At 46.0% G+C, this 23,750-nt stretch overlaps 1 protein-coding gene across 3 annotated transcripts in view; it reads left to right on the top strand.

Annotated features, from left to right (window-relative positions):
* The window catches only part of LOC126203811 (TWiK family of potassium channels protein 18), a 1,380,696-nt gene that overhangs the window by 534,560 nt on the left and 822,386 nt on the right, over positions 1-23,750 (top strand). Inside the window, exon 3 of one of the 3 annotated variants that reach the window (XM_049938180.1) lies at positions 6,943-6,997. The exons of the other annotated variants lie outside the window; for them this stretch is intronic. The gene's annotated coding sequence lies outside the window, so the exon portion shown is untranslated. The remainder of the gene's footprint in view (positions 1-6,942; positions 6,998-23,750) is intronic. 3 annotated transcript variants of the gene reach the window in all.

Genomic DNA, 23,750 nt, shown 5'->3' on the forward strand with positions numbered 1-23,750 from the left:
CAGCCCCATGACGCTCCCGACGTTATTACTGAATCAGGTATACAGGGTGGTCCATTGATCGTACCGGGCCAAATATCTCACGAAATAAGCGTCAAACGAAAAAACTACAAAGAACGAAACTCGTCTAGCTTGAAGGGGGAAACCAGATGGCACTATGGTTGGCCCGCTAGATGGCGCTGCCATAGGTCAAACGGATATCTGCGTTTTTTTAAAATAGGAACTCCCATTTTTTATTACGTATTCGTGTAGTACGTGACGAAATATCAATGTTTTAGTTGGACCACTTTTTTCTCTTTGTGATAGATGGCGCTGTAATAGTCACAAACATATGGCTCACAATTTTAGCCGAACAGTTGGTAACAGATGGGTTTTAAATTAAAATACAGAACGTAGGTACGTTTGAACATTTTATTTCGGTTGTTCCAATGTGATACATGTACCTTTGTGAACTTAGCATTTCTGAGAACGCATGCTGTTACAGCGTGATTACCTGTAAATACCACATTAATGCAGTAAATACTCAAAATGATGTCGGTCAACCTCAGTGCATTTGGCAATACGTGTAACGACATTCTTCTCAACAGCGAGTAGTTCGCCTTCCGTAATGTTCGCACTTGCACTGACAATGCGCTGACGCACATTGTCAGGCGTTGTCGGTGGATCACGATAGCAAATATCCTTCAACTTTCCCCACAGAAAGAAATCCGGGGACGTCAGATCCGGTGAACGTGCGGGCCATGGTATGGCGCTTCGACGACGAATCCACCTGTCATGAAATATGCTATTCAATACCGCTTCAACCGCATGCGAGCTATGTGCCGGACATCCATCATGTTGGAAGTACATCGCCATTCTGTCATGCGGTGAAACATCTTGCAGTAACATCGGTAGAACATTACGCAGGAAATCAGCATACATTGCATCATTTAGATTGCCATCGATAAAATGGAGGCCAATTATCCTTCCTCCCATAATTCCGCACCATATATTAACCCGCCAAGGTCGCTGATGTTCCACTTGTCGCAGCCATCGTGGATTTTCCGTTGCCCAATAGTGCATATTATCCCGGTTTACGTTACTGCTGTTGGTGAATGACGCTTCGTCGCTAAATAGAACGCGTGCGAAAAATCTGATCTGCCCAGTGGCAGAACTGTACACGACGTTCAAAGTCGCCGCCATGCAATTCCTGGTGCATAGAAATGTGGTACGGGTGCAATCGATGTTGATGTAGCTTCCTCAGCACCGACGTTTTTGAGATTCCCGATTCTCACGAAGTTTTTCTGCTGCTGACGTGCGGATTAGCCGTAACAGGAGTGATCCCAAACAAATGCTGCTCAACACGTCTTTCATGCGTCGCTCTGTTTCGACGGAAGGCATCTACTCTTTCCCGTTACAAACAAACTGGTTTGTAAAGCGATATATGCCCATCAGATAGAGCGGTTCCAAATTCGTCTAGCGTGATATTCGTATAACGATATTAAAACAGGAACAACCAGTAATCCAGCAGCGAATGAGAAGTACTGCTGCATGGCAGCAGCTGCCAGCACGGGTCTGGGCGATGCTGTAATATTACTTTGGGTTGAATCCAGCGACTCATTGCAAAAACGGAATTGCAAACACCTGCTAAAATAGCAAAGAAAATGCACGTGATGACTTTTAGGAGATACGTCCGGCATATTGTAATCAGTAAAGACCCTATCACACTACTTCAAAAAAATGGTTCAAATGGCTCTGAGCACTATGAGACTCAACTGCTGTGGTCATCAGTCCCCTAGAACTTAGAACTACTTAAACCTAACTAACCTAAGGACATCACACACATCCATGCCCGAGGCAGGATTCGAACCTGCGACCGTAGCGGTCGCACGGTTCCGGACTGCGCGCCTAGAACCGCGAGACCACCGCGGCCGGCTCGCACTACTTCTTTGGGGTACTGCTGCTATATACATCTGTCGATTTTGTCACGTTAAGAGCGACATTTTGAGTCCTGTCTGCAAGATAGTCTAGAACGCAGTCGCAAATCTGTCCCGATACTCAGTAAGCTAGTACTTTTTCACTAAATGTTAGTATGGGACTGTATCAAATGACTTTCTCATGTCAAGCAACACGGCATAAACCTAAGTGCCGATATATACGGCGCTCTGGACCTCACAGACGAACAGAGCGAGCTAAGTTTTGTAAGATCTTTCATTGTCGAATCCATGTTAAGAGAAGTTTTTCGTTGTCCTAAAATGTCATAATCTATGAGCGTAAAAGATATTCCGCAAGTTCGCAACAGATTGATGTCAGCGACACTTACGTACATGAATATCTTTCAGCCACTACGATTGAAGTAAAGGAAGCAAGGTGAAACTTGCGTGTGGCTAGGGCCAACCATCGGCTAGACCGGTCGCCTGGTGCATGTCTCTTTACTTGACGCCACTCCGGCGACTTCCGTGTCGATCAGGATGAAATGATAACACAACACCCAGTCCCTGAGCGGAGAAAATCTGCGAGCCGGCCGGAAATCGAACCCAGGACCCCCGCATGGCGTTCTGTCGCGCCAACCACTTTTTAAACCGCTTTTTTTTATTCCACAAAAACAGTAACAAAAATGGCTACAATGAAATGACATAAATAAGGTGACAGATAATTGCAGTCATAAATTACAGCATTCAAAGAATGAGGAATCATATTCAGTCTTTAGCAGTAGCACAATTTAGCACCTTCACTGTCACCTTAAACTGGTGGCAGTTCAGCATGCACATTTTGTTCTTCTGCAGCCTGAGGTTCGTCATCATCATTTCCCACACCCAAATTAATCATTCAGTAAATCCTTGATGTGTGTTCCTTCCAGGGTAAATTACGTGGACAGAAGAGCAGTCCCGAACAGCAACATCACAAAATCCTTCACTGCCTTGTCATTTTTGCCAGTTCCAGCCTTCTACACGCATCCTTAGGGAGTTCAAGGTCTTCCTTTACATCAGACACCAGATGTTTGCTATCATATTCTTGTACCCTCTGTACTACTGATTTATTTTTCATGTGTGACTTGCAGGTGAGGTTAGAGTCGGGAACGTAACCCAACCCATTCCCTCTCTTCTAGGAATCCAGTTCCTAACCTACACCCATTCTGTTGAAGACAATTCGGAGCCTGTTACCGTATTTATTATTGTGATTCTGATACTCAGCTACGGAGGCGGACAGAAAAAGATAATATGGCTATTGTGTAATTCAGGTCTCTCGGAGGCGTGTATACTCTTTACTACGTTTCAGTCGTTCTTACTCGAAGAGAACTTTGGCAGTCGGACGACAATGATGGGTGTTGTTAAGTGTACGCCGTTGCCAGGCAGTAGTCGGTCTGTCGCCAGCATTCGCTGAATGCGCGCTAGAATTGGCAGGCGATCCAAGGTGGCAGCGTGGGCGGACGTGGCAGGCGGTGCGTGTCTTGTAACTGCCGTCAGCCCTGCCCTGGGTACGCCTATACTAGCTATGGCTCGTTGACGATAATTGTTTTCACGGCCAGAATGCTATTACTGTTCCCCCTTGGGGCTGTAGCTGAAGTACCATTCACTGGGATTGGCGACCAAGTGTCCCAAACTGGGATGGTCTCCCCTCACCTCTGTTTCGCAGTGTTTTCGACGGGCGTCTCCATAACACTGATTGGCGAGATCGTGTTCTTTCGCTCACCTGTCAAATTGCGGCCGACGAGAACCAGATGGCAACGGAACGGATGGTGACGTAATCGTCGAATGATGGCACGTTCCTGCTAGACGACACGTCGACACGAAGTCACTTTGTTTAGTGCAGTACGTGGAGGTGAAAGCGTGGTTATGAGGTGCCATCCACATTACAAAATGTCGAAAATACATTGCCTGACAAGAGAAGTGAAGCACCCAGAAGGGGAGGCGGAAACGAAAGGGAACGTCATTATTAGAAAGGATATGAAGTTATTTTTGTGAGTACAATATCGAATATAATTTGCAAGAAACTTGGCGGTGTTAGCCCATTTATCAATATGGCGCTGCGTTGGAAGAATGCACTGATTCGGTCAGGAACAGTGTCGTAAAGCCGTTATATCCTCTTCTGATGCAAGCTGGCACACAACCGTTGTAAATGGTCGTTGGTATTTCAGAAACTGGCAGTGATTTGGATTGGATGTCGAAGTAAGTGGCACAAATGCCCTGCTCCGGACAGATCTAGCGATATTGGTGGCAGTGGTAGCATCTCAACATTACGCAGATACACTACTGGCCATTAAAATTGCTACATCAAGAAAAAATGCGGATGATAAACGGGTATTCATTGGACAGATATATTATACTAGAACTGACATCTGATTACATTTTCATGCAATTTGGGTGCGTAGATCCTGAGAAATCAGTACCTAGAACTATCACCTCTGGCTGCAGTAATGGCCTTGATACCTGACATTAAGTCAAACAGGGGTTGGATGGCGTGTACAGGTACAGCTGCCCCTGCAGCTTCAACACTATACCATAGTTCATCAAGAGTAGTGACTGGCGTATTTTGACGAGCCAGTTGCTCGGCCACCATTGACCAGACGTTTTCAATTGGTGAGAGATATGGAGAATGTGCTGGCCAGGGCAGCTGTCGAACATTTTCTGTATCTAGAAAGTCCCGTACAGGACCTGCAACATGCGGTCGTGCATTATGCTGCTGAAATGTAGGGTTTCGCAGGGATCGAATGAAGCGTAGAGCCAAGGGTCGTAACACATCTGAAATGTAACATCCATTGTTCAAAGTGCCGTCAATGCGAACAAGAGGTGACCGAGACGTGTGACCAATAGCACCCCGTACCATCACGCCGGATGATATGCCAGTATGGCGATGACGAATATACGCTTCCAATGTGCGTTCACCGCGATGTTGCCAAACACGGATGGGACCATCATGATGCTGTAAACAGAAACTGGATTCATCCGAAAAAATGACATTCTGCCATTCATGTACCCAGGTTCGTCGTTGAGTACACCATCGCAGGCGGGCGTTCCTGTCTGTGATGCAGCGTCAAGGGTAACCGCATCCATGGTCTCCGAACTGATAGTCCATACTGCTGCAAACGTCGTCGAACTGTTCGTGCAGATGGTTGTTGTCTTGCGAACGTCCCCATCTGTTGACTCAGGGATCGAGACGTGGCTGCACGATCCGTTACAGCCATGCGGATAAGATGCCTGTCATTTCGACTGCTAACAATACGAGGCCGTTGGGATCCAGCAAGGCGTTCCGTATTACCCTCCTGAACCCACCGATTCCATATTTGGCTAACAAATGGTTCAAATGGCTCTGAGCACTATGGGACTCAACATCTTAGGTCATAAGTCCCCTAGAACTTAGAACTACTTAAACCTAACTAACCTAAGGACATCACACACACCCATGCCCGAGACAGGATTAGAACCTGCGACCGCAGGAGTCCCGCGATTCCGGACTGCAGCGCCAGAACCGCACGGCCACCGCGGCCGGCATTTGGCTAACAGTCATTGGATCTCGACCAACGCGAGCAGCAATGCCGCGATACGATAAACCGCAATCGCGATAGGCTACAATCCGACCATTGTCAAAGTCGGAAACGTGATGGTACGCATTTCTCCTCCTTACACGATGCATCACAACAACGTTTCACCAGGCAACGCCGGTCAACTGCTGTTTGTGTATGACAAAGCGGTTGGAAACTTTCCTTATGTCAGCACGTTGTAGGTGTCGCCACCGGCGGCAACCTTGTGTGAATGCTTTGAAAAGCTAATCATTTGCATATCACAGCATCTTCTACCTGTCGGCTAAATTTCGTGTCTGTAGCACGTCATCTTCGTGGTGTAGCAATTTTAATGGCCAGTAGTGTACATGGAAACTCTCGATAGCAACAGAGTTAAGACCTTTAGTGGGTAGCTTTCCAATTAAATACTGATTTCCGGGGCCCTACGCGGGCCAATCATTCGCGTAGTGTGGCGGAAAAGTCGGCTGGTGTGACGCCGCAAGTTCGTTGCATGGTCCGTATTTCTCTTTGGCCCCGCCAGCAGCTCATGCTTCCCGGCCACGGCATTACTCCAAACGCGGCCGTTTCTGCTATGGTGTTAGTGGCAGCAGTGCACGGGGCAGTAATTTCTTGGTTCAGCTGGTGATTGTCTGCGCACAATGGTGCGGAATAACACAGAATGTTACAGGGAATCTGTTACCTGTTCTTGGATGTCAGATGCAGATGTGTCGCAACTGCAATACCCCTGGTGCACAACACAGTGGCCCTGCCTTGTTGTGATCACATCTCGTCGCCTGTAACCTTGGCGACGAATACGCCTACCCTCATCAGCTCGCCGGCCGCGGTGGTCTAGCGGTTATAGGCGCGCAGTCCGGAACCGCGCGACTGCTACGGTCGCAGGTTCGAATCCTGCCTTGGGCATGGATGTGTGTGATGTCCTTAGGTTAGTTAGGTTTAAGTAGTTCTAAGTTCTAGGGGACTGATGACCATAGATGTTAAGTCCCATAGTGCTCAGAACCATTTGAACTTCATCAGCTCCCTGTCTCACCCCAGTTTCCCTCAAATCTGCATACTGCATGATTTGACCAGCTGACCAAATGGAGATTGACAACTAGTCGCCTTTCAGACTCCGACAAGTGTTGATAACGCAGTCACATACGAGTACGTGGCATCTCCATGTCCTTTACAACAATACTTCAGAATTCACATTGTTCACACGCCATGTATGTACTACCAGCGCTGCGACAGCACTACACACGTAAAACCTAATGCACTCTGGTGGTCATTCTGAGAGCCACAAAGAACCATATTTCTAATCATTTCCATAACCGCCAACATGTGCATGTGTAAGAAGTTTGTCATACAACCATGTCTTCTGGGCGCTATATTTTGTTTGGCAGGCAATGTATAACATTTTATGATAAACAGCTACGAAGAAAGATTATTAACAGTGTTCATTGTTACAGGTTGGTCAGAACTGATGCAGCTAACTAATCCACCAGTAAGAAAACATCTCTAAAGGTATTCAAATTACACTTCTGTATAATATCCTAGATGCGCTTATAGCCGCGCAGTTGAGCGTCTCACAAACCAAACATCCTAAATACACTAGTAGCCATTAAAATTGCTACACCAAGAAGAAATGCAGATGATTAACGGGTATTCATTGGACAAATATATTATGCTAGAACTGACATGTGATTACATTTTCATGCAATTTGGGTGCATAGATCCTGAGAAATCAGTACCCGGAACAAGCACCTCTGGCCGTAATAACGGCCGTGATACACCTGGGCATTGAGTCAAACAGAGCTTGGATGGCGTGTACAGGTACAGCTGCCCATGCAGCTTCAACACGATACCACAGTTCATCAAGAGTAGTGACTGGCATATTGTGACGAGCCATTTGCTCGGCCACCATTGACCAGACGTTTTCAATTGGTGAGAGATCTGGAGAATGTGCTGGCCAGAGCAGGAGTCGACCATTTGCTGTATCCAGAAAGGTCCGTACAGTACCTGCAACATGCGGTCGTGCATTATCCTGCTGAAATGTAGGGTTTCGCAGGGATCGAATGAAGGGTAGAGCCACGGGTCGTAACACATGTGAAATGTAACGTCCACTGTTGTAGGTGCCATCAATGCGAACAAGAGGTGACCGAGACGTGTAACCAATGGCACCACCATACCAGATGCCTGACATCTCGACTGCTAGTGATACGAGGCTGTTGGGATCCAGCGCGGCGTTCCGTATTACCCTCCTGAATCCACCGATTCCACATTCTGCTAACAGTCATTGGGTCTCGACCAACGCGAGCAGCAATGTCGCGATACGATAAATCGCAATGGCGATGGTACGCATTTCTGCTCCTTACACGAGGCATCGCAACAACGTTTCACCAGGCAACGCCGGTCAACTGCTGTTTGTGTATGAGAAATCGGTTGGAAACTTTTCTCATGTCAGCACGTTGTAGGTGCACCACAGGCGCCAACCTTGTGTGAATGCTCTGAAAAGTTAATCATTTGCATATCACAGCATCTTCTTCTTGTCGGTTAAATTTCGCGTCTGTAGCACGTCATGTAGGTGGTGTATCAATTTTAATGGCGAGTAGTTTATTAATTGTGCTTATCTGTTTGACATATCTCACTATTCCTCGTGTTTGTCAAGCAAGTTCTTTTCACTAATGTTGTTTATTCTTCTTTGTTTTGTGTATCGAGAGATTAGGATGCCAGTACAATAGTCAAGCAACAGTCAAAACAGTCTGTCACACGTCATATCTACAACAGTTAGAGTTTGTTGTTGTGGCTCTGTAATGCAGTAGGTGCCTTCAGAATGAAAGTTTCACTCTCCAGCGGAGTGTGCCCTGATATGAAACTTACAGGGAGATTAAAACTGAGTGTCGGACCGAGACTCGAACTCGGGACCTTCGCCTTTGACGGGCAAGTGCTCTACTGACTGAGCTAGCCAAGCACTACTCAAGGCCTGTCCTCACAGCTTCAATTCTACCAGTACCTCGTCTCCTCCTGCAGGGTTCAGAGAAGAACTTCTGTGTGATGTTCGGTAGGAAGGAGACGAGATACTGGCAGATTTGAAGCTGTGGGGACAGGCCTTGAGTAGTGCTTGGCTAGCTCAGTCAGTAGAGCACTTGCCCGTCAAAGGCGAAGGTCCCGAGTTCACATCTCGGTCCGGTACACAATGTGTCTTGCTGGAAACAACAAAGAAGGATTGTTTTAGTGTATGTTTGTACGATTAATTTGCAGGTAATACATGGCATACGAAGAGAATGGAATCCCTGAACAGAAAAGTTAGTAAATCATGGCAGAGATCAGAAATACTAGTGCCAGTTTAACTGCTTTAAACATATATGGTCACATTAATAGTTCAAAATCACTGCCTTTCTAAACTTCAATTAGGAGCCATATAAGCTTACATTAATTATTACCGCGAAGGAAACAAATCCTGATGTTGTCCCTAATGTTTATCCAGCCATCTGCTGTCATCCAAACTTACTAAAACCATATGCAAGTATTAGTTGCATGTCTGTGGCATAGTGATAGTGCTCGCATTTAAGTCCAAGGAAATATTTTGACAGAAAGGTTACTTAGTGTACTACGGAGGAAATTTGGACATAATGTGCCCCGTATAGACGTAAAGTACCACCAGATTTCACATTTTCGAGGTTGCAGGTTTTGATTTGGAGACGCCGAGACCCGTGACCCGTGATAGCTATACATAACACAACCGGGAGAAAAGATTAAAGCATAAGTCATTTTATATCCATCAGTAACAGTGTGCCATATTAATGTCAAGTTAACGTTAATCACCTGTTTAACTTCGGCAGATGTACTGTATCTCTACTAGGCAATTAAGCGGAACGACACATTAGCTGAAAAACAAAACAGGTCGTCTCAGCATCTTATCAGACACAAATAGCATAAGATAACAAGGAGAATAACAGAGGATGTAAAGAAGATTCAAAGGAAAGTCATCCGTTTCATCACGGATTCGTATAACAACTGTGAGTGCGTTAAGGAGATCTTCACTAAACTACAGTTCAGGGACGGCAGGTATTAATATGGAGGTTCATCTCTGATTTTGTAAATTGCGTAATTTGCAATGTGATTATGTGAAAAGGTTTCTGACCTGATTGTGGCCACACGACGAGAATTAACGGAATTTGAACGCAGGGTAGCTTGAGCTTGACGAATGGGACATTCTATTTCGGCAATCGTTAGGAAATGCAGTATTCCGAGATCCACAGTGAGAAGATATGCCAAGAATATCAAATTTCAGGCATTACCTGTCACCACGGACAACGCAGTGGCCGGAACCCTTCACTTGACAGAGAGCAGCGGCGTTTGCGTAGGCGTGTTGTTGCTAACAGACAAATATCCGCAAAAATCAATATGGGACGTACGAGTAACGTATGTCAGGATAGCCCAGCGAAATTTATCGTTAATGAGCAATGGCAGGAAATGACCAACGCGAGTGACTTTGCTAACAGGACGACATCGCCTTCAGTGTTCCAGGGCTCGTGACGATATCAGTTGGACCCTAGACAAATAGAAAACCATGGCCAGGTCAGCAATGTGCAATGTGCAATGTGCAAGCTGGTGGTGGCACCATAATGTGTGGGCTGTGTTTACATGGAACGGAATGGGTCCTCTTTCCCAACTGAAGTGATCATTGACTGGAAATCGCTGTGTTCTGCTATTTGGAGACCAATTTCAGCCATTTGTGGACTTCATGTCCTCAAACAACGGAGTTTTTATGGATGGCAACACACAGTCAGAACATTTTGGACAACTCGAGCGAATGTTTGGGCCATCCAGATCGCCCGACATGAAACCCATGGAACATTCGTGGGACATCATCGAGAGGTTAGTTCATGCCCAAGGTCCTGAATCTGCAACTCTTTTGTTATTATGGACGGCTATAGAGGGAGCATAGTTCAGTATTTCTGCAGAGAAGCTCCAACGACTTGTTGTGTCCTTGCCACGCCGAGTTGTTGCACTACGTCGGGCAAACGGAGGTCGAACACTATATTAGTCACCTCAGTGCAAGCGACTTCGACATTGGGCAGAGAATAATCATCTCGGAAACGGAAAAGCTGGTCGGCTGTTAACGGTGCAACTATCGTAAGCATGTGTGCAGAACGGTTGCGGGATGGTGAAACGACGAGTACTGTAGGCGACAAGTTGTTGGACGTCCACACCTCATCGCAGAAAGTGGAGGTCGGAAGGCTGCCCGCTCTGTCATTCTGTGGCAGATCTGAAGACTGAGCACAAAGCTGGTAAAAGCACGTGTCTTTCAATGCACAATATTCAGCGCACATGGTTAAACACGTCCCTACGTGCTCCCTCATTGCCCCAAAGACGTAGTCAGTTACAACAGTGGGCACAGGATTATGGAGACTGCACCGTGGATCAGTGGCAAACGTCACCTGGTAGGATGAATCACGTTTCACTAGGTCGATGGCCGATGCCTGCTCGTAACATACATTCCGGACGTCCCAGCCGGAATCAGTGCTGTACTACGTTTCAAAGGTATACCAACACGCTATTAAGACGGTGGTCATAGTGTGTTAGTACGTCAGTGTAAGTGTAGAAGTAAATATACAACTACAAAATCATATTACGTCAATCTGTTGCGCAATTACGTAACAGACATTGTGCGCGGATACGAAGACAATTTTTAACGTGAGTGATTTCCTTGTGACAGTCACTAGGAAATTGCCCCTTTCCACTCGAATGAAACCCAGCTGTAGAACACAAATTTCCAGTAGACGTCGTGTTTCATTTCCATTTAGTTTTGCACTGGTACATAGGAAACAAATTACGTGGTTTGTTTTTCTGACTGGTTTGATGCTCCCGCCATGAATTCCTCTCTTACGCCAACCTTTTCATCTCAGAGTGGCACTTGCAACCTACGTTCTCAATTATTTGCTACATGAATTCCGCTCTCTGTCTCCCTCTACAGTTTTCACCCTCCACAGCTCCATCTAGTTCCATAGAGATTATTGCTTCATCTCTCAACAGATGTCCAATCATCCTGTCCATTTTTCTTGTCTGTATTTACCATATTTTCCTTTCTCCGCAGATTCTGTGGCGATGCTTCCTATTTCTCACCTTACCAGTCGATCTGATTTGCAACATCCTTCTATAGCAGCATACCTCACATTCTTTGATTCAGTTCTGTTCCTGTTTTCCCTCATCTCAGAAATTTCTTCCTTAAAATAGTGCATGTTTTTGATACTAGTAGAATTCTCTTGGCTAGAAACGCCTTCTTTGCCAGCGATAATCTGCTTTTTACGTCACTCGTGCTCCACTCGTCATGGGATATTTTGCTGCCTAGGTGACAGACTTCCTTGACTGTCTACGTGATCCCCAATTCTGATGTCAAGTTTCTCACTGTCCACATTTGTTGTTGTTGTTGTTGTGGTCTTCAGTCCTGAGACTGGTTTGATGCAGCTCATTTCCTCATTTCTGCTACTTATTACTTTTGTCTTTCTTCCCTAAACTCTCAATCCACATTCTGTATTATTGTGACTGCTCATTCTTTTCAACACATGCTGTAATTGTTCACTTTCACTGAAGATAGCAATGTCATCAGCTTACGGAATACTGAACCTGACGGGGTACTGAATGAAGACTTCTGATGAAACTGAACTCAAAGGATAGTTAGCAATACAGAAATATCTAGAGAAGTTAAATCGGACGAACCGCAAGTGTAGGAAGACCATGTGTTGTAGACCCAAAAGTAAATATGAAGCCTTTGGGAGATGGAAGGGAGTCGAATTTTATCCTCTTACGCGTGCGTACCACACATGGTTTTTAATCAATAGCAGAGTGTTTGTTCTCATAAAAAACGTTTTCTGGTTCACTGATTTTGAATTTTTGGCGATCAAGGGACTGCTTTCCCCTGCCTGTTTACCTTTTTTATATGACAGAACCGAACAGATATCCGTTACAGCAAAGTGACTATGATTCGCTTCAGCACCCCCCCCCCCCCCCCGACACCCCACCATCTCCATACCTCCAGGGTAACTATCAATCACGACGTTTTCCTCCTACTTAAAATAAAGTGTGTAAAAGAGAATCGTTTTCAGCACTTACTTAGAAGATGTGAACAGAAACCCTGGAGACCCTTTGGAAGAGTTAAAGAACTTTTTCGATCATTGGATGAAACACTGTGCAACGGCTAGACTGCTGAAGTCATACGTCACGTGACAGCTATCCTGCAACATGTGGTTTGACTCACCTCAATAAGCTCCATATCTTTAGTTGCCTGATCTAGGGCGACACACAGTTATTCAGCAAAAAAAAGTGAAAAACTTCTATAGTATAGCATGTGTTCCTAGACTGTACCAAATTTATTCGGAGATAAAGGAAGTTCATTTTTTGGGGTTAGGTTTCCGTATACTTGAAATCACAACACCGCTTTTAAATCCGTATTCTAATGGAAATTACGAGTCTCTGGAACACCGATCAAGAGTTTGTATTTAAAATCTAGCTTTCACATGCTACGTTTACATTAATAGCTTGTACTTCAATGAACATCTGACATTCTGTTACTAAATCCCGATTGTTACACTGTTCTGCAAAATTTAAGGCAGAGATAGGTAAAGTAACACAACATACTATCTATTCGGTGGAAATGAATGAAATTGCAAGGTGACAAGGTCTCCCAGTCGGTATGAAAAGTTGTACGTTACTTGGCGTGAGTATAGTATCAAATGCGGCTGGCCGCACAACACGAGGTGGTTCAATGAACGGGATAAGACAGTGAGTGTCAATCGGCGAGCAGTTACTGTGCGCTGTGGTGGTGTTCTTCATTACAGTGTGGCTAGTAGAACACTTTTGAATGAGTGCACACAAGGAAGACACTTCGGTAAAAGGAAGGAAGACAAAAGAGTAAGAGTGCAGCTCATGAGTTTGGTATTAATGAAAGCATTGTGCAGTTGCATAGTGAATGTTCCGAACCACAAGCACTGCCGATCGAAGGAAAGGAGGTGGACGACCACGATAACTACAGCTGCAGATGATCGCTACATGATGCAGCAAGCAAAAAAGGGGCCCCACCTCAAATAGCAGCTGCAGATGCGACCACATTTAAAAGGACTGCAAGGCATGCAATCTCGCGTACCACAGTGGCACGGCGGTTTCAGGGGACTGCTCTTTGCCCGACGACCAGTACGTTGTATTCCGCTGATATCCGCACACGGGCGGCACCATCTGCGATGGTGCCAAGAACGTAGGGATTGGCCAACGAAAGGTGAGATCGCCTGCTCTTCGCGGATGAGAGCAGTTTGTCTGAATTCTTACTCAGGAGGTACGCTCAAAATAGCGAGATGTGGTAATACGCAATAAACGCGGAAACATTGTCGAACGCCGGCCGAAGTGGCCGTGCGGATCTAGGCGCTGCAGACTGGAACCGCGAGACCGCTACGGTCGCAGGTTCGAATCCTGCCTCGGGCATGGATGTGTGTGGTGTCCTTAGGTTAGTTAGGTTTAACTAGTTCTAAGTTCTAGGGGACTAATGACCTCAGAAATTGAGTCCCATAGTGCTCAGAGCCATTTGAAACATTGTCGAACAGGATCATTTTGGTGGTCTGGGCGTAATGGTGTATTAATATTTGAAAACAGGACACTCACCGCCAACAGTATTGAGACACAGTGCCTTCTTCCCCACGTGGGTCTTTTCAGCGGTGCATTCGGCTCTGACTTCATTTTCATGGGTGACAATGCGGGACCATCCATCGATTGTCGACCGCGCTGATACAGAAATGGAACGTTCCACCACAAGAGCTCTTTACCAACCTTGTGGCCAGAGTGGAAGCACAGGGTGTTAAGAGCCATGAGCCGCCTTTCCTAACGTCCAGGAGTCCATCATAAATCGTGACTTCAGCGTAATCAGTTTCTTTGAAGAAAGTCTAATTTCTGTTTATCTCATTGTATATTTCTTTGTTAAATTCTAGACTATACTGTAGCAGTTCTTTGTATGTATCGTCCAAGTTTTATAGAGTGTGTCCGCAGCTCGTGATCGTGCAGTAGCGTTCTCGCTTTCCGCGCCCGGGTTCGATTCCCGGTGGGGTCAGGGATTTTCTCTGCCTCGTGATGACTGGGTGTTGTGTGATGTCCTTAGGTTAGTTAGGTTTATGTAGTTCTAAGTTCTAGGGGACTGATGACCATAGATATTAAGTCCCATAGTGCTCAGATCTTTTTTTTTTTTAATAGAGTGTTTGTTGGCAGTGAGACATCATGTGAATGTTACTTTTGTCCGTCAGCTACGCACATTAGCGTAGTTTCTAAATAGTCTCCATTTCACTCTATGTCAGGTATGTATTTACGTTTACCAAAGTTACCACAGAATCTATTACTTAGCTTCAAGCGATTTGTGCTTAATACGCCACGTGGACTTACGACATTTAGTAACAAAAAACTATTTCATTTCATGAAAGTACATGAGAACTAACATCGGTTACTTATTTAGTTTCCTGTTCCATGGAACATTTTCCACAATAAATCATAATTACGTAGAACGAGTAATTTTACAGTCACATCAAAAACTAATTTGTAAATATCACTACATACTGAACATTTATAAGTTTTTTCTTTAAGAAACATAGAGATGTGAGTTAGTAATTTGTAACTACCATTACTACACGCTACAATAATAGAAATTCTTCTACAGATTACTTTAGCGAATGAAATATGAAAATTTGTCAACTGCCAGATTTGTCTCTCCCCAAGAATTTCAGTGATTCAAATTGCATATGTGGCCAAACTAAGTTGTATTATGAGTTCGAAAATGTGCTTTCTATAGTTTAAATTCTCATCAACTAAAATTTTGAAGTTTCCACCCTATTTATTATTTCCTCGCCATGTGTTGCACTTATTTGCATTTGTGTAGGGCCCATAGATATGCAGAACTGAGTACGTAGTAACCATTAAAACAGAGTGAGACCGTACAGAGGAATATAGCCAATGATACTTTTAAGAACACTGTTCACCATTTATTCTGTTTCTGTATGTATGTTTTGCTTTATTACAATAGTAATATCATCCAAAGGAAGAACTAATTCTGCTTCTCGTATATTACACGAATTGACATGAGGAACAATAACATTCCTAAGATTGAAGCTTGGGGAACTCTGTACGTGATTTCTCCCATGTTAGAATAACGTCTCCGGACTATATTGACTGAATTATCAAGTAAAATCAGATATTGTACATATGTACGCTTCTGATTATCTGTGATCTCTTTATTCTCATCAAGACACACACACTACTTTAATAGAATCACCAGAGCGACTTGGTACACGACCCTACGCAACGGTGATTCTGTTGCGACCCTAGACCGTAGCCCCCCCCCCCCCCCCCCAGGGGTCCACAACTCTTTTGTGGATACGTGCGTAGCGAGCACGGGACCCCAAGCTAATGCGGCCCTCCTTCCTTTCCGGGCTGTATACCTTCCTTTTCCGCATCCTTCCCTATCCCCGATCTTCGCCCCCCTCCCCTCACCTCTGGCTCTTTCCTTCCCTTTCTCCCCCTCTGGGAGTATGGTTTGTGCATACGTCCGGAGATCGACGCTCGTAAATGTAACGCATTCTTCGCCTTCTCTGCTTGTATGTCTTCATCCTTCCTTTGTCCTTCTCTTTTCCTTACCTCTTCTCTTTACCCTTTTCTCCGCTACGGCGTTTGAGACCTCTCTTCTTTCCTTTCCCTTTCTTTCTTTTTCCCTTTCTCTTTCTCCCTCCCTGTGCGTGTCTGAAGGCCGACCCACGCATTTTCGTGCGCAGCCGATGACGGGGTAACGCGTAATTCCCCGCCCCGGGTAGACAGGTAGGACACGTACGTACCCCCTGGTAACGGCCAGGCCCAGGGAGGAGTGATTACCCAAGCTGATACCTTCCGAAAGTGCCGATTTCGTCTTCCCGACCAATGTTCGGTTTATACTGCGGAGCTTGACGCTGTTCTCCAGGCTCTCCAATACATCCGCCGCCATCAGCGGATACAGTATGTTATCTGTTCAGATTCTCTCAGCTCTCTCCTCAGTCTCCAAGCTCTCTACCCTGTCCACCCTCAGGTCCACCGGATTCAGGACTGACTGCGCTTGCTCCACCTGGGGGGGCGTCTCGGTGGCGTTCGTCTGGCTCCCAGGACACGTTGGTATCTGTGGAAATGAGGCTGCCGATATAGCGGCCAAGGCTGCAGTCTCTCTTCCTCGGCCAGCTATTCGAGCGATTCCCTTCGCCGATCTACGAAGCGTTTTATGTCGTCGTGTTGTTCTTTTATGGCACGCACATTGGTCGACACTTCCCCATAAAAATTGCGGGACGTGAAAGCTCTTCCCTGTGCTTGGACCTCTTCCTCCCGAACGCGTCGTCGGGAGGAGGTAATTTTAACTAGACTCCGTCCGGATAGGGCACTGTCTTTTTAGCCATCGACATCTTTTAAGCGGCGATCCTCTCCCGCTCTGTCCCCACTGCTCTCAGCTGTGGACGGTAAGACACCTTTTAACTGAGTGCCCCAATTTTACTCCGTTACGCGCCCGTCCACAGCTGTCGCCTGATATATCGTCCATTTTAGCAGATGACACGCGCTCGGCCGATCGCGTTCTCAAGTTTATTAGTGCTAGTGAAATGACGTCAGCCATTTGAAGCTTTTTTTGAGGACAACCAACCCCTTTCTGTAGTGGATTTTTAAGCTTTCCTTCTGCCTTTAGTTTCTCCAATTTTTTGAGTTTCGTTCCCATTGCTGCTGGTTTTCATTTTCGCTTTTTACTGTTTCCTAAGTCACGGACCGGGCGCTAATGACCATAGCAGTTTCGCGCCCTAAAACAAAAAAACAAAAAAGACCGTAGCCCGCCCAGTGCACCTCCTGGCCCTACAACGTGGGCACGCGCGCCTCTTACTGGCTGATTCTACTGATAGGGAATGAGAGTTTTATTTGATCTCATTTATTTGGGAAAACCTCCTGGCGGAACGATCATAAATGGACTTCATCTTAATCTTCAAAGTATTTTTTTCGAAGTGCCACATAAATTATAGATAAGGATATCTTTACTCGATATAGGGACCTGCGTTAATATACTGCTTCAGGAGTGTTTTCACACTTTTCATTCTTTCAGTGTAAGTGCCCTTACACCATTTTTGCACAATGTTATTTCACACAGTCATTCTTAATTGCTCACAAATTCGAGATTCCTTCTTAACATACGCTTCCCTTTCTTCACGTACCCTCCCCATTAACTCCACACACATTCTAATATGCCAACTGTAATTTGTTTTTAATTACTGAAAATTGTTTGTATGTATCCAGATCTACGAAAAATACACTACTCGCCATTAAAATTGCTACACCAATAAGAAATGCAGATGATAAACGGGTTTTCATTGGACAAATATATTATACTAGAACTGACATGTGATTACATTTTCACGCAATTTCGGTGCATAGATCCTGAGAAATCAGTACCCAGAACAACCACCTCTGGCCGTAATAACGGCGTTGATACGCCTGGGCATTGAGTCAAACAGAGCTTGGATGGCGTGTACAGGTACAGCTGCCCATGCAGCTTCAACACGATACCACAGTTCATCAAGAGTAGTGACTGCCGTATTTTGATGGGCCAGTTGCTCGGCCACCATTGACCAGACTTTTCCAATTGCTGACAGATCTGGATCATGTGCTGGCCAGGGCAGCAGTCGAACCTTTTCTGTATCCAGAAAGGCCAGTACAGAACCTGCAACATGCGGTCGTGCATTATCCTGCTGAAATGTAGGGTTTAACAGAGATCGAATGAAGAGTAGAGCCACGGGTCGTAACACATCTGAAATGTAACGTCCACTATTCAAAGTGACGTCAATGCGAACATGAGGTGACAGAGACGTGTAACCAATGGCATGGCAGCCCATACCATCAAGCCGGGTGATATGCCAGTATGGCGATGACGAATACACGCTTCCAATGTGCGTTCACCGCGATGTCGCCAAACACGGATGCGACCACATGATGCTGTAAACATAACCAGGATTAATCCGAAAAAATGACGTTTTGCCATTCGTGCACCCAGGTTAGTCCTTGAGTACACTATCGCAGGCGCTCCTGTCTGTGATGCAGCGTCAAGGGTAACCGCAGCCATGGTCTCCGAGCTGATAGTCCATGCTGCTGCAAACGTCGGCGAACTGTTCATACAGATGGTTTTTGTCTTGCAAACGTTCCCATCTGTTGACTCGGGGATCGAGACGTGGCTGCACGATCAGTTACAGCTATGCGGATAAGATGCCTGTCATCTCGACTGCTAGTGATACGAGGCCGTTGGGATCCAGCACGCCGTTCCGTATTACCCTCCGATTTCATATTCTGCTAACAGTCATTGGATCTCGACCAATGAGAGCAGCAATGTCGCTATACGATAAACCACAATCATGATAGCCTACAATCTGTCCTTTATCAAAGTCGGAAACGTGATGGTACGAATTTCTCCTCCTTACACGAGGCATCGCAACAACGTTTCAGCAGGCAACGCCGGTCAACTTGCTGTTTGTGTATGAGAAATCGGTTGGAAACTTTCCTCAAGTGTGCACGTTGTAGGTGTGTGAATGCTCTGAAAAGCTAATCATTTGCATATCACAACATCTTCTTTCCGTCGGTTAAATTTCGCGTCTGTAGCACGTCATCTTCGTGGTGTAGCAATTTTAATGGTCAGTAGTGTATTAACTTGGAAATTATACGACAACTACGCACTTTTACACTATTTCCCACTACAAAGTTTTATTAATCTTGGTTCACGGAAACGGTGGAAAGTGCAGTCACACTCTGGAATATGATTTAGCTCCACTCTATATGCGCACATGCTGCAGCACACCAGATGATGCATTGCATAGCGTGCGGTCCAGCCACCTGCGCCCCTTCCCATACAGAACGTGCGGAGGATCTGGACTGCCCTTAAGGTTGAGCTACATATTGCCATGATACGTTTGGGGCAAGTGATTACGTTCAGGTGACAACATTTTGAAGGTGATGTAATTACATTACCTGACTGTTAGGTACGAAGTAAGTAACTGCAGAATGTAAGTGTTTCTTGTCTCCCACGTCGTATTTAAATCACAAAGTACATAACGTCGGGAGCTCTGTGTCGTTAGTGGACGACTCAACCTTGCACTTGATGATCGCACCATTATAAAATTGACTCGAAATGCAGAAACACACATAACATACCCAAATATAATATAATCTGTATAAAAGGCACAGGTTCTGGGTATTATTTTACTTTTCTTCATATATGAAGAACTACTTCAGTCAACCGCAACAGTAGAATATGTGAAGGGGAACTTTCTCGCTGATTACAGCTATGTGCCGAAAAGGGAGACGATATCGCAAACTTGCATTTCACGGGCAGTGCTTGTTATGTTACAGGAATGTATGACGACATGATGTCAGTAATATCGACGTCGCCACGTACGGTTTGGCTACACAACTTGCTCTTTACCGAGACCTTTTGATGTCATCTCTCGTTTCACTAAAGTTCCTCCTACAGATGCTTTGTCACTCATCAGCAGTACTTCGACGTCCGATGTAGCAGCACTTTTTCATCATTCCTTTTGCTCAACCTACTTTTTATTTAACAACGAATATTTTGAGCAGACTGACGGCTTTGCTATGGACAGTCCTCTCCCCCCTCTGTGCGCAAATTTCTGTATGAAATACTTTGAGGAAAGGACACTTGCTTTGTCAGAACATAAACCGAGAGTATTCTTGCGATATGTGCATCACACTTTTGTGGCGTGGCCTCATGGTAAAGAAGAACTGTTACGTTTCTTCCACAAGAACAAAAATTTTACTATTGAAATAGAGAAGGATGGTTGCTTATCAGTTATGGACGTCTTTGTTACTAGGAGAGTGGATGAATCATTAGGGCATTCTGTTCTACTGTAGGTCCAGACATACGGTCCCCTATCTGCAAGCGTCGAACTGCTATCACCCTTCACAAACTACCGGCGTCCTTAGAACGTTGATGCGCTGGCTCATGTTGTTTCTGATGGAGACAGCCTTACAGAGGAGATAGAAAATATACAGTCGGTGTTCAAAGATGGTGGTTAATCTCCACATGAGATTACTACATCGCTAAGGAGAAACTATGTACCTTGCCGTTGGTGGGAAGGCTAGCGTGCCTCAGTGATACAGATAGCCATACCGCAGGTGCAACCATAACGGAGGGGTATCTGTTGAGAGGCCAGACAAACGTGTGGTTCCTGAATAGGGGCAGCCGCCTTTTCAGTAGTTGCAGGGGGGGGCAACAGTCCGGATGATTGACTGATCTAGCCTCGTGACATTAACCGAAATGGTCTTGGCGTGCTGTTACTGCCAACGGCTGAAAATAGGGGGAAAATACGATTGAAATTTTTCCTGAGGACACGCCACTCTACTGTATAATTAAGGGGGCACCCCCTGAACCGACTGCATTTTATCATTATCTTCACCTTCATAGTGCAACTGATGTATAAATGAGAGATAGCTTAAAATTCTTACACACAGTTGACAGAAAATCCTAGGAAGTTCTGGTCTTACGTTAAATCAGTAAGTGGCTCGAAACAGCATATCCAGACACTCCAGGATGATGATGGCATTGAAACAGAGGATGACACGCGTAAAGCTGAAATGCTAAACACCTTTTTCCAAAGCTGTTTCACAGAGTAAGACCGCACTGCAGTTCCTTCTCTAAATCCTCGCACAAACGAAAAAATGGCTAACATCGAAATAAGTGTCCAAGGAACAGAAAAGCAACTGGAATCACTCAACAGAGGAAAGTCCACTGGACCTGACGGGATACCAATTCGCGATTCTACACAGAGTACGCGAAAGAACTTGCCCTCCCCCCCCCCCCCCCCTTCTAACAGCCGTGTACCGCAAGTATCTAGAGGAACGGAGGGTTCCAAATGATTGGAAAAGAGCACAGGTAGTCCCAGTCTTCAAGAAGGGTCGTCGAGTAGATGCGCAAAACTATAGACCTATATCTCTGACGTCGATCTGTTGTAGAATTTTAGAACATGTTTTTTGCTCGAGTATCATGTCGTTTTTGGAAACCCAGAATCTACTATGTAGGAATCAACATGGATTCCGGAAACAGCGATCGTGTGAGACCCAACTCGCTTTATTTGTTCATGAGACCCAGAAAATATTAGATACAGGCTCCCAGGTAGATGCTATTTTTCTTGACTTCCGGAAGGCGTTCGATACAGTTCCGCACTGTCACCTGATAAACAAAGTAAGAGCCTACGGAATATCAGACCAGCTGTGTGGCTGGATTGAAGAGTTTTTAGCAAACAGAACACAGCATGTTGTTATCAATGGAGAGACGTCTACATACGTGAAAGTAACCTCTGGCGTGCCACAGGGGAGTGTTATGGGACCATTGCTTTTCACAATATACACTCCTGGAAATGGAAAAAAGAACACATTGACACCGGTGTGTCAGACCCACCATACTTGCTCCGGACACTGCGAGAGGGCTGTACAAGCAATGATCACACGCACGGCACAGCGGACACACCAGGAACCGCGGTGTTGGCCGTCGAATGGCGCTAGCTGCGCAGCATTTGTGCACCGCCGCCGTCAGTGTCAGCCAGTTTGCCGTGGCATACGGAGCTCCATCGCAGTCTTTAACACTGGTAGCATGCCGCGACAGCGTGGACGTGAACCGTATGTGCAGTTGACGGACTTTGAGCGAGGGCGTATAGTGGGCATGCGGGAGGCCGGGTGGACGTACCGCCGAATTGCTCAACACGTGGGGCGTGAGGTCTCCACAGTACATCGATGTTGTCGCCAGTGGTCGGCGGAAGGTGCACTGCACGTCGACCTGGGACCGGACCGCAGCGACGCACGGATGCACGCCAAGACCGTAGGATCCTACGCAGTGCCGTAGGGGACCGCACCGCCACTTCCCAGCAAATTAGGGACACTGTTGGTCCTGGGGTATCGGCGAGGACCATTCGCAACCGTCTCCATGAAGCTGGGCTACGGTCCCGCACACCGTTAGGCCGTCTTCCGCTCACGCCCCAACATCGTGCAGCCCGCCTCCAGTGGTGTCGCGACAGGCGTGAATGGAGGGACGAATGGAGACGTGTCGTCTTCAGCGATGAGAGTCGCTTCTGCCTTGGTGCCAATGATGGTCGTATGCGTGTTTGGCGCCGTGCAGGTGAGCGCCACAATCAGGACTGCATACGACCGAGGCACACAGGGCCAACACCCGGCATCATGGTGTGGGGAGCGATCTCCTACACTGGCCGTACACCACTGGTGATCGTCGAGGGGACACTGAATAGTGCACGGTACATTCAAACCGTCATCGAACCCATCGTTCTACCATTCCTAGACCGGCAAGGGAACTTGCTGTTCCAACAGGACAATGCACGTCCGCATGTATCCCGTGCCACCCAACGTGCTCTAGAAGGTGTAAGTCAACTACCCTGGCCAGCAAGATCTCCGGATCTGTCCCCCATTGAGCATGTTTGGGACTGGATGAAGCGTCGTCTCACGCGGTCTGCACGTCCAGCACGAACGCTGGTCCAACTGAGGCGCCAGGTGGAAATGGCATGGCAAGCCGTTCCACAGGACTACATCCAGCATCTCTACGATCGTCTCCATGGGAGAATAGCAGCCTGCATTGCTGCGAAAGGTGGATATACACTGTACTAGTGCCGACATTGTGCATGCTCTGTTGCCTGTGTCTATGTGCCTGTGGTTCTGTCAGTGTGATCATGTGATGTATCTGACCCCAGGAATGTGTCAATAAAGTTTCCCCTTCCTGGGACAATGAATTCACGGTGTTCTTATTTCAATTTCCAGGAGTGTATATAAATGAACTAGTAGATAGTGTCGGAAGTTCCATGCGGCTTTTCGCGGATGATGCTGTAGTATACAGAGAAGTTGCAGCATTAGAAAATTGTAGCGAAATGCAGGAAGATCTGCAGCGGATAGGCACTTGGTGCAGGGAGTGGCAACTGTCCCTTAACATAGACAAATGTAATGTATTGCGAATACATAGAAAGAAGGATCCTTTATTGTATGATTATATGATAGCGGAACAAACACTGGTAGCAGTTACTTCTGTAAAATATCTGGGAGTATGCGTGCGGAACGATTTGAAGTGGAATGATCATATAAAATTAATTGTTGGTAAGGCGGGTACCAGGTTCAGATTCATTGGGAGAGTGCTTAGAAAATGTAGTCCATCAACAAAGGAGGAGGCTTACAAAACACTCGTTCGACC

This window comes from Schistocerca nitens, chromosome 9 (genome assembly GCF_023898315.1).
Source record: "Schistocerca nitens isolate TAMUIC-IGC-003100 chromosome 9, iqSchNite1.1, whole genome shotgun sequence".
Taxonomy (NCBI): domain Eukaryota; kingdom Metazoa; phylum Arthropoda; class Insecta; order Orthoptera; family Acrididae; genus Schistocerca; species Schistocerca nitens.